Raw genomic sequence first — 10,127 nt, forward strand, 5'->3', positions numbered from 1 at the left:
GAAATTTTTGCTAATAGGGCTAGCCCTACAGCTGCCTCACAGGCAGCAAATACTAAGATAAGATAACGATGGGGATTGGGAATATAATTATGGAGTGTGTGTTTAAGGGTGTGATAAATAAGGATAATATTATACCTTCTAGGCAGAGGAGGGTAGATAGTAGGTGCAATTGGAATATAAGGGTTCCTAGGAAAGAAAAAGTAAAGGACAGGGTAATGTTAAGTACGGCAGGTGTCATTTTTGGTAATTATGATATCATCATAATCTAATGAGTCGATATCATTAATGTCAATGAAACTAATTACCAGTTATTCTGTTCATTCTAAGCCTTTTTGTGTCCACTCATAAGCTAGGCCGAGGATAAATGCGATGATTGTTGGTATGTTTCTGTTGGGGAATTGTATCGCTCAGGGTAATGGAAGGAGTTAATGCGATTTCAAGATCGAAGAGTAGGAAGGTGATCGCTACTAGAAAGAATTTCCTTGAGAAGGGTAGTCGAGCTGAGCTTATAGGGTCAAATCCGCATTCCTATGGGTTGGCTTTTTCAGTATAGATGTTAAAGTGAGTAAGTCAGAAGGCTATGGGAATTAGGGTTATGGCTAGGGTGATGTTTACTAGTAAGATAAGTATTATGTTAATTACTTTCTTTTAGGTTGCACTAGAACTAACTGATTGAAGTCAGATGTACTGATTATACTAAGAAAGTATGATCCTCATCAATAATCAGATACATATAGGAATAATCATGCTACGTCTACGAAGTGTCAATATCGTGCTGCTGCTTCGAAGCCAGAGTGGTGTTTAGATGTGAAGTGGTATTTTAATTGTCGTGGGAGACAAATAATTAGGAAGGTGGAGCCAAAGATGATGTGGAGGCCATGGAATCCGGTTGCCGTGAAGAATGTGGATCCGTAAATTCCATCTGACATAGAGAATGGTGTTTCGAAATATTCTGAGGCTTGTAGAATGGTGACATAGACTCCCAGTATGATTGTGATAAAATAGGGCTTGGTGTGTGTTATTTCGTTTGCCTTCTATTAGGCTGTGGTGGGCTCATGTGATAGATACTCCTGATGCTCGTAAGACTGATGTGTTTAGGAGTGGAACTTCTAGAGGGTTAAGGGGTGTAATTCCTGTTGGTGGCCAGCAGCCCCCAAGGTCATGGGTTGGGGCTAGGCTTGAGTGATGGAATGCTCAGAAGAAACCTGCAAAGAGAAACACTTCCGGAGATGATAAATAGGATTGTTCCATAGCGTAGGCCTTTTTGTACAATAGGTGTGTGATGTCCTTGATAAGTGCCTCCTCGGATTACATCACGTCATCACTGATATATAGTGAGTGAATTACCTAGGAGTCCTAGTGATAGAAGGATAGCTGAACTGTAGTGGAATCATATAACTAAACCTGAGGTTAGCAGTAGGGCAGAGAAGGGCTTGGGTTTACTATATGGAAAGGATGAGTTTGGTGGGTCATTAGGTGTTATCATGTAGGTAGAGGCTTACTAGTAAGGCAAATACGTAAGATTGAATTAGGGCTACGGCAAACTCTAGGATAGTAAGAAGGGCTAAAATGATGAATGTGATTGTAGCTGTTGGTGGGCTAATGCTGTGAGAACTACTGTAGCACCATTGATTAAGTGAATTAATAAGTGACCTGCGGTGATGTTAGCTAGGGCTATGGGTTAGATGAATAAGCTGGTGGTTTCAATAATGATTAATATAGGAATGAGGGAGATAGTGGTACCCTGGGGTAGGAAGTGGGCTAACGAGGCTTTCGGTTTATGGCGGAAGCTGAGGATTACGGCTCCATCTCATATTGGGATTGCTATTCCTAAATTTGTTGATAATTGTGTTGTTGGGGTGAATGTGTGTGGTAAGAGTCCTAGAAGGTTAGTTGAGCCAATAAATATAATTAAGGATACTAGTAGGAGTGATCGTGTGCGTCCTTTGGGTGAGTGGATTAGCATTATTTAATAATGAGTTTGAGTAATTGTTGAAATGAGTGGAAGCGGTTTGAGACCAGTCGTTTGGAAGAAGTTATAAAGTATTGATGGGAGTATAATAATAAGTACGACAATTATTGTAGGGGTAATAAAAAAGGCGAATAAATTTTCATTCATTTTGATTCTCAGGGGTTGTTTTTTTTTAACATTTATTTATTTATTTATTATGCACACAATATTCTGCCTGTGTGTATGTATGCCTGCAGGCCAGAAGAGGGCACCAGACCCCATTACTGATGGTTGTGAGCCACCGTGTGGGTGCCGGAACTCGAACTCAGGACCTTTGGAAGAGCAGGCAATGCTCTTAACCTCTGAGCCATCTCTCCAGCCCTTTTTTTTTATTTTTTTATTTATTTATTTATTTTTGCTTGCTTTTATAAGTCTAATTGACTTGACTTGATGGAGTTTGTGGGACGTTGTGAAGTGAGATTTTTAGCTGTATACGAATGAACAGTGTCATTGTCGTTGACAGGACCGTAATAAATCATGTGGATGTATCCAGTTGTGGCATTCACTATGGAGACTAACTATCTCTAACTTTAACTTAAAAGGTGAACGCTCTAAGCTTCGTAATGTAATTAGATTATTGATAAAGATCAATCTTCAATATCATTTGTGGCCCATTGTTTTTACTGTGAGGGCTAGGTTGTTAATTTCGTCTATTATGTACAAGATTTGTAAGGAAGGCAGGGCAATTAGAATCAGGATTATGGCGGGTAAGAGGGTTCAGATCGTCTCTACTTCTTGGGTGTCATACTGGTAGTATGAGTTAGTTCTGTTGTCTTTATGAGATTACTGATATCTAGTACTAAAAACACCATTCTAAGTGTCTGGTCATGAAAATTTATTAATTCTTCTACAATAGGTGAAGAAGCATCTTTTTAAAAATATTTATTTATTTTATTTATTTATTTATTTATTATGTATAAAGTATTCTGTCTGTGTGTATGTCTGCACTCCAGAAGCGGGCACCAGACCTCATTACAGATGGTTTGTGAGCCACCATGGGGTTGCCAGGAATTGAACTCAGGACCTTTGGAAGAGCAGGCAATGCTCTTAACCTCTGAGCCATCTCTTCAGCCCCAATGAGGAGGAAGCATCTTGTAAGCCTAGTTGGAATGGGTAAGCCATATAAGATAGATAGAGTTTAGTCTATAATTTAACTTTGACAAAGTTATGTAATTTATTTACTAATATCTCATTGAGAAAGACATAGAGGCTATGGTGCTGGCTTGAAACCAGTTTTAGGGGGTTCGAATCCTTCCTTTCTTATTTTACCTTAACGAAGGTTGGCTCTTATTGTGGCCAATGTAAAGTAAGCTCGCGTGTCTACGTCAGGTCCTACTGTGAACAATAAATCCTAGGAATCCCATAGATATTATAGCTCAGACTATTCCTATGTATCCGAATGGTTCTTTTTTGCCTGAGTAGTAGGTTACGATATGGGAGATGATGCCAAAGCCAGGGAGAATAAGAATATGTACCTCTGGGTGCCCAAAGAATCAGAACAGGGGTTGATAGAGGATGGGGTCGCCCCCTCCATCTGGGTCGCAGAGAGTGGTATTTAGATTACGGTCTGTAAGAAGTATTGTAATTCCTGCAGCTAGAATAGGGAGGGAAAGGAGTAGAAGGACAGCAGTGATTAGGACGGATCAGATGAATAAGGATCAAACTGGTTCAAACTGGATAAAACCAGTGTAGACGGGTTAAAAACGGGATCAAACTGGATCAGACCTGTTCAAACTGTTTCAAACTGGATCAAACCAGTGTAGACCGCTTATTGTGTCATAGCTGGTGGTTTCATATTGATGATTGTGTAGTAATAAAATTAATTGCCCCAAGAATTGAGGGCATGTCAGGAGCCAATTTCCTCCTAAAATCATTACAGGAACCATCACCCTGGGGAGTCTGCAGAGAACCCCACACCCCTAATTGTGTTAGGAATCAAAGCCTACCCCACACCCAAATTGGCTGTTAATGAGAAGCACTATCTGTTAGCGGAACCCATCCCACATTCCAAACTATCTCGAGAACTAGGTGTGTCATCTCCTAGTTGCGACTTCTTGGCCTACAGTGACCTGACCGAAGGTAACCTGGCTACGTGATCAACGAGAACCACGTGACCAACGTGAACCACGCGGCAAGAGCCCAGACCCCTTTGCCCATCCCCCAACTCTTTACTCTATATAAGTTGTCCCCCATCTCTAATAAACGGAGGCTCTGACAAACTTTGCATGGCCTTCTTCCTGTCTCCTAGACCATATCTTCCAGGTAGTGCCTCTCCGTGACCCTGGAATAACTGAACTGCCAGGCGGGCTACTAACCCTAGACTAAGTAGCCCGCCAAGGCAATCAACAGTGGCGCCCGAACCAGCGACGCGGAGCACGGTCAACTATCGGACGACAACGCGCAGTCCCGGGAAAACAGAAGGTTCTGCGGCTGTAGAACTCGGACAGATCTGCAGGACAAGGTAGGCGCAGGCTCACCGTCATCCAAAAAGATATGGGACTTTCAAGGGAAGAGAAATCCATACAGGAATTTAATCAATCACTCAGGGAGAGAGGAGTAAGAGTCAAAAACAGAGATTCATATGTTTGCTTTATGTGTTTGCTTGTGGACTCAAAAGGGAGTCCCTCGAGATGCGAGAAGTTAGGGTACAATCCACACAGCTACACCTGCCAAGCAGGCTGGCTGCTAGGGCTAGAGAGCCTATGTCTATGTCTAAACCCCCTGCCATATGGAGCAAAAGCTGACAGGCAGGTTTGCTATACAGGAATCTAGACTCAAAAAGCTGCAGCTTCATTTAGGACAGTAAATATGCTTCTTTTCCATTTTAAAAATCTTGCTTCTTGGTCAAAAATCTTTAGTTTGTAGGTGTATAAGTTTATATCTAAGGTAGATTAATTTCAGCACTGTGTTTCTGTAGGAAAGTTTTAAAATCAAAGATTGTGATATATTCAGAGGATTTTTAGAATTGTTTAGGCTATCCTGAGTTTTTATTTCTTTCGTATAAGGTTGGAGATTGTTCTTTTGAGTTCTATATTGTTCTTTCGAGTTCTGTAAAAAGTTTTGCTATAATTTTAATGAACATTTACATTAAATCTGTGAGTTCTGTGAGGAATGTTGCTATAATTTTTAATGGACATTTACATTGAATCTGTAAACTGCTTTCAGTGAAATTGTCATTTTTGCTGTGTTTCTTCTGCTTTCGCAAGAAAGTAGGGGATCTTTCAAGATTTAAAGTTCTTATCCTACAAGTTTTTCCATTTGTACGGCCCACTCTTGGGTGGGAGTTGTATTGTTTCAGCTTGAGGTCCTTTCCTGCTGCCAGGTGTGGCTTCAAGGTGGTCTGCTGAGACTCAGGCCTCTTAATTAACTTTATCAAGGGCCAGAGTTATACTCTAACAAATGATAATGGTTAAAAATAAAAAACATTTCCGCCTTCACAGGCAGAGATGATGGGACCCAAAACTTCTGTCCTGCTTGCTTGGAATTACTCCAAGATATTTTGTGGTATTCATGAATATTAAAAAGGATGATGTCTCATTTATCCTAGATGTAAAAGAGGTACATCTGGGTTATTTTCAGATTCTAGGCTATGATAAAATGGTTCTGCTATGGGCATGGCTGAGCACGTGTCCTTGTGGTTTGGTCAAACATCTTTGTATTTAGGCCCAAAAGAGGTATTGCTAAGTTTTGAGGTAGATATTTGCCTAATTTTAAAAAATAGACAAAATGAGGGTCCCTCAATGCTGGGGAGACTCTCACTTGGGTCTCTGGATGGCAAGGGCCCGGAGACCATCCTTGCTGAGGTCGCACACGTGGCCTTGGTTGGTGGGGGAGGAGTTCGACCCCCAGTGACCAGGAGAAAGAATTTTTTGAGGAAAGGGGCCACATCCCAGTGGTCCGGGAGGGTCATAAATTCCAAAAATCCTGTGGTGGTTGCAGGAGGACAGCTCTCCTGCCTCAGGACCACTCCCAAGGTTGTAATCCCCTAGTTCCTAAAACAGTACTGTGATAATTGCGGCTGGAAAACCTGTTTTTCGAGGTCAAGGTCTGGCTTTGTCTTCAGCTGGTTCCTGGTGCAGGGTCGCTGAAGCGGCTAGCCCTGGATTTTTGGTTCTTCTCTTCCTGCTGGGAGAGTCTGGTTTATCCAGGATTTTCAATACTAGGTATGATCCAAAAGTGGCTATGCCAGTATGCACTTCCAGCACCAGTTTACACTTCCAGCAATAAAAGTTTTTTCTTTACCCACATTTTCGTAAGCATAAATTGTTAATAATAATTTTTAATCTTGGTCATTTCTACAAGGATAAGATAAAATCTCGGAGTTTTGGTTTGCATTTCTCTGAGGGCTAAAGGTTGTTATGTTTGAGCATTTTTAAGTGTCTCAGTCATTTTTAAGTTCATCTGAGAGTTTTCAGTTTAGGTCTATAACAAATATTTTTTGGGATTAAAATTTTTAATAACTAATTTCCTGAGTTATTCATATATTTTTGGAATGGATTTATGATAAGTAAAGATCTTTTCCCACTATATAGTCTTGTTATACAAAAGTTTCTCAGTTCAGGAGATTTATGGTTTCTCCAAATGTTTATGCCACTGAGGCTGTGTTTGAGATGTGGCAAAGTGTGCTTCAAAAATTTTTCTCTGTGAGGTTCAACATAATTTTTATATGCTGAGGCCTTTGGCTCATTTAAACTTAAGTTTTGTACATGGAGATGGATGTAGATCCATTTTCATTCTTCTACATGTTGGTGTCTAATGAGGCCAGCATTATTAGTCAAAAAATGCTTCATTTTTCCAGTTTCCTATCTGCAAGGCAGACTTAAAACTTAAGAGGAGGATATCTTATAAACTTTTAATTAGATATACAATGGTTAAAGCCCTAGTTATAATATTTTTATGAAAGACCTTGAGCCGCTAGGTAAAATTCTTACAAAAAACAATTTCCAATAAAAAGCTTAAACAAGCTGCCTAACAGGTATTCAAGCAGGTAAAATATAAATCAACAGGTAAAGTATACAATAATCAACAGATACAGTATATTAATTATAATTCACCTATGACAAATGCGTATATTAAATGTAAAACTTATTCTACAACAGTTTTATAAAAAATGCTGTTTATGGCTAAACCTTCTCAGTTTTGCCAGTTAAGATATTAAACTCTTAATTTAAAACAGTAGCCTGTCTGATACAAAAGGGCAGGATAAAAGCTGAAAAATGGTTTGACAAAATATTGACTATAATCAATGTTTCTTATACTAAATAATAGATTCATTGATAATTTTAAGACAGATTCCTGGACAATTATGTTTGCTCAATTCAAAGGCAAAAACAATAATCTTTTCCCAGATCATTGCTACAATTCACACAACTGTATTTTGCTAATGTTATAGCAAAAAAAATCCCTTAAAGGATTTTATGCTAAATTTTACAAATGGCTTTTCCAATGGAAGAGCTGCATATATGGCTAATAAAAAAGAAATTGTGGAGCGTAACAAGGCTCCTTGAAAGCAACTCATAAAAGGTTGCAAGCAGATCCTAACACAAACGGATCTGGCGTGATAACACCAAGCTGACCTTTGCTAAGGCAAGGTGGAAAAGCCCTTGCAATGCATTATGAAAAAACCCGACCTATATATATTTGGGGTCGAGGATATGTTTATGCTTTTTTCACAGAAAGAAAATAAAAGCTGGATCTGATGTCGAGGCTGCAGATGCCCACAGAGGAGTTCCAGAGGAGACTGGGGAGAGGTCCTTGGTCCGGCCTTTCCTGCCCCCAAGGAGAGGAGTGCCTGATAACAGAACCTGCTACCCCACTCTGCAGGGTGTCAATTCTGCCCCTAGAGAGTCCAGGGAGACCCGCCTGAGATAAGTGCCAGGATGTGCTTCAGATAGCTGAATCCAGCTCACCTCACTCAGGAATCCCACCTGCCCTAAAGCACAAATGCTGAGCTGCTTCTGATGTGGACTAAACATCAGACAGTTTTAATCTTTGGGACACAGAACTCATTTTAATTAAAATATTAACCTCTCTTCACTTAATAAGGGGGAAGATTAGGGTTCCTGTCACTGTTGTTCAGAGACTGGAACTGGTGGTATTTGATAACAACAATGTATATCACTGTGCTCTTACTGCAATTGATCTAATGATACTTATAACTGCTTATAGATGTTGGGAAAAGTTTGACACACGCTGTAAAATGTTTGGGTTTAATGCATATGTTAAAAAAATTTAGATTTAGATCCCTTTTACACTGCCCTAATTGTTGGCAGGCAGCACTCATAATCTTATTGTGGAGTAGGCATTTAGGAAGGAGGATACCTAAGGCCAGATTAAAAGGTGAATACTGGGTTTGGAAAATGCCCTTTCTTCTTGTCTGGAAGATGGAGTTATTGGTGCCCAAAATTATATCATTATATTTTGTTTGAGGAGCTACTCACAGTCTTTTCATTAATGATAGACACAGGGGCCCAATGACGGGAGTTAGTGTGGACCCTCGCCTGAACAGCACACCATACAGAGGCTGTACTGGCCGGCTCAACAATGGCATGGTGCCAGGCACGAGGAGTGCCCTCCACAAGGCCTAAAACAGGGTCGACCTGTGATCTGTTTATTTTAAATCTCGCTAGATACCTTTCATTTGAGGAGCTCCAAGGACGGGTGACTTGTGGCAGGAAATCCCCCAACCTAAGACAGGATACTGGGAATCCTAGGACGGGTAAGGGGGATAAAGATCTGGTCCCCACTCGACCTAAGAATCATAAGGCACCCCTCTGTTCCCAGGAGAGGTAAATTGCTTCACCATTCGAGAGGAGGGTCTCTCCTTGTCCCAGTCCCTTCCCCTTTAGATCTGACACCTTGGTTGGACTCTGACCTGATGCCCTTCACTTAATAGCTGCCTGTCTTTATAAAAGAAAAGGGGATCTGTCAGGAGCCAATTTCCTCCTAAAATCATTACAGGAACCTGGGGAGTCTGCAGAGAACCCCACACCCCTAATTGTGTTAGGAATCAAAGCCTACCCCACACCCAAATTGGCTGTTAATGAGAGCTATCTGTTAGCGGAACCCATCCCACATTCCAAACTATCTCGAGAACAAGGTGTGTCATCTCCTAGTTGCGACTTCTTGGCCTACAGTGACCTGACCGAAGGTAACCTGGCTACATGATCAACGAGAACCACGTGACCAACGTGAACCACGCGGCAAGAGCCCAGACCCCTTTGCCCATCCCCCAACTCTTTACTCTATATAAGTTGTCCCCCATCTCTAATAAACGGAGGCTCTGACAAACTTTGCATGGCCTTCTTCCTGTCTCCTAGCCCATATCTTCCAGGTAGTGCCTCTCCGTGACCCTGGAATAACTGAACTGCCAGGCGGGCTACTAACCCTAGACTAAGTAGCCCACCAAGGCAATCAACAAGGGCACACCTGCTATTTGTAGTGAAAAAAATGGTTAGGTCAACTGATGCCCCAGCATGTGCTAATGGAATGTAAAAACAGTTCAGCCTGTTCCTGCCCTGGCTTCTACTATTGCTGATGCCAGTAAGAGGAGAAACGATGGGGGTAAAAGTCAGAAACTTATATCGTTTATTCGTGGGCATGCTATATCTGGGGCTCCGATTGTACGTGGGACAAGTCAGTTGCCGAAGCCACCGATTGTCATTGGCATAACTATGAAGGAAATTATTACGAATGCGTGGTCTGTGACAATTACGTTATAGATTTGGTCATCGCCTAATAGGGTGACTGGTAGAGAATAATCAGCGGTTCATGAACATAGGTAAAATGGCTGAGTAAAGCATTAGACTGTAAATCTAAGCACAGAGGAGAAAGCCTCTTTTGACCAGGCCTTAAGGTGATAATCACATCGAATTGCAAATTTCGAAGGTGTAGAGCAATGACTCTACTGAGGCTTCTTTGGCTCCCTTTCTGATAGGCGGGAGAAGTAGATTGAACCATATTAGGGTGTTAATTAGCTGTTAATTAAAAGTTTGTAGGTTTGAGTCCTTTCTATCTAGTAGAGGATTTAGCTTAATTAAAGCACTTGATTTGCACTCATTAGATGTAAGATGTAGTCTTGCAGTCCTTATCAGAAGTTAAACTTTATGGGTTTGCT

The 10,127-nt window shown here is 41.0% G+C and overlaps 1 protein-coding gene across 8 annotated transcripts in view; it reads left to right on the forward strand.

Moving 5' to 3' along the window:
• The window catches only part of LOC142837201 (serine/threonine-protein kinase DCLK2-like), a 136,734-nt gene extending 127,432 nt beyond the window's left edge, over nucleotides 1–9,302 (forward strand). For 7 of the 8 annotated variants that reach the window (XR_012908210.1, XR_012908209.1, XR_012908211.1 and 4 more), the window contains one exon: nucleotides 4,260–9,302. The gene's annotated coding sequence lies outside the window, so the exon portion shown is untranslated. The remainder of the gene's footprint in view (nucleotides 1–4,259) is intronic. The other variant, XM_075952178.1, reaches the window with a different exon arrangement.
• Nucleotides 9,303–10,127: the final 825 nt, after the last annotated feature.

The sequence above is a fragment of the Microtus pennsylvanicus genome, chromosome 17 (assembly GCF_037038515.1).
Source record: "Microtus pennsylvanicus isolate mMicPen1 chromosome 17, mMicPen1.hap1, whole genome shotgun sequence".
NCBI lineage: Eukaryota > Metazoa > Chordata > Mammalia > Rodentia > Cricetidae > Microtus > Microtus pennsylvanicus.